The sequence below is a fragment of the Bos indicus genome, chromosome 4, assembly GCF_029378745.1.
Source record: "Bos indicus isolate NIAB-ARS_2022 breed Sahiwal x Tharparkar chromosome 4, NIAB-ARS_B.indTharparkar_mat_pri_1.0, whole genome shotgun sequence".
Classification (NCBI taxonomy): Eukaryota; Metazoa; Chordata; class Mammalia; order Artiodactyla; family Bovidae; genus Bos; species Bos indicus.
Window position 1 is genome coordinate 87,743,766 of NC_091763.1, and position 1,650 is coordinate 87,745,415.

General features: G+C 35.9%; 1 non-coding gene across 1 annotated transcript; it reads right to left on the reverse strand.

Annotated features, from left to right (window-relative positions):
* Nucleotides 1-1,133: 1,133 nt before the first annotated feature.
* Nucleotides 1,134-1,205, reverse strand: TRNAH-AUG (transfer RNA histidin (anticodon AUG)). The gene has a single exon. It is a non-coding gene; the product is annotated as a tRNA-His (tRNA).
* Between the last annotated feature and the right edge of the window lie 445 nt (nt 1,206-1,650).

Below are 1,650 nucleotides of genomic sequence, written 5' to 3' on the forward strand. Positions count from 1 at the left end.
TCAATATTAGAATATGATTTTTTTATTTGTAAAAAATAAAGTTTTAAAATTTATTTTATAAATAAAAATGATTTCTGTGCTTTTCGTATCAGCTGAAAGTGCAACAGATAATTTTTGACTGGTGGAGATATGCAGAAGATTAAGTGATTTTTAGCAAGAGATCTCCTTCTAGAGGAAATATGAGGAGTGAAAATTTAATTTTAACAAAAGAAGATATTTAAAATCAAAAGATTTTAAATCTAGGATAGACAGCTTCTAATAATTCCTTTCAATGTTAAGGTTATGTGATTTTTCAAACATTCAGAATCTCTTGGTTGTTTTTTTTTTTAATAGTATTCTAATCCCTTTCCTGCATTTCATTCTTCCTACATGCATGTTTGACTGTAGTATACATAGAGTTAAGAAGGAAAAACCTTGATGTTCTACTTGATTCTAGAATGTAGGAAGCAGGGGAAAAAAAAAAAAAGCCATGCTCCCATCTATCAATGAGAAAAGCTGGATAAATGACAAATTTGTAACTTTCTCTGAACTTATCAGAGAACTACAGATACAAGGAAACTAAATAATCTAAACTGATGGAGGGACAACTTCCTCCAAAGAGAGAAGGAATGTGTGGAATGGATCACTTGTGCAGAGCAAGGCAGAAAGAGATGCCAGCCACCATTCTTATACCCTGACAGTACAAATGACACAGCTGTCTCTAGACACAAATGTTATTTATCTCAGCCTCTACAAGTCTACACAAGATGTCTGGCCTTCAACAAAAAATTACAAAACACACAAGAAAAATGAAATCATTTTCAAGAGACAAAGAAATGACCCAAATGTTGGAAGTATTAGACAGGGAACTTCAATTGCTGTTTAACAATAAACTTTGACTTAAACACACTTTCAGATTTACAAAAGAGTTGCAAAGATAGAACAAAGAATGTTAATAACTGTTTTCCCTGATTGTTTATTAGGATATATAGGGAACATATACACCTGTTGGAAAGAAAGAAAGAAAGGGAAGTCGCTCAGTCGTGTCCGACTCTTTGCGACCCCATGGACTGTAGCCCACCAGGCTCCTCCATCCATGGGATTTTCCAGCCGAGAGTACTGGAGTGGGTTGCCATTTCCTTCTCCTGGGGATCTTCCCCACCCAGGAATCGAACCCAGGTCTCCTGCATCATAGGCAGACGCTTTACCGTCTGAGCCACCAGGGAAACTAAGGGTCTAATGTTAATGATACACTACTATTAACTAACTTCTGAAGCTTATTCAGATTTCACTAGTTTTTCCTTAATGTTTTTTTTTTTTTTTTTTTCTATTCCAGGATCTTACCCACAATAGCACATTGAATTTACTCATTATGCTGTCTTGGTCTCCTCTGGTCTGTGAGAATTTCTCCAACTTTCTGATAAACTGGACAGTTTTGAGGAGTACTGGTTGAATATTTTGTAGACTGCCCCTGGACTTGGGCTTGTCTGTGATGTTTTTCTCATGGTTAGACTAGAGTTTTAGGAGGAACATCACAAAGTTTAAGTGTGGTTCTCACTTTTTTATAACAAGGGCCCATACTATCTATCAACATGCCTTATTGATGAGATTAGCTGTGATCACTTGGCCTACGTAATATTTTCCAGGGCTCAGTTGTTTAGCTTTTTACTT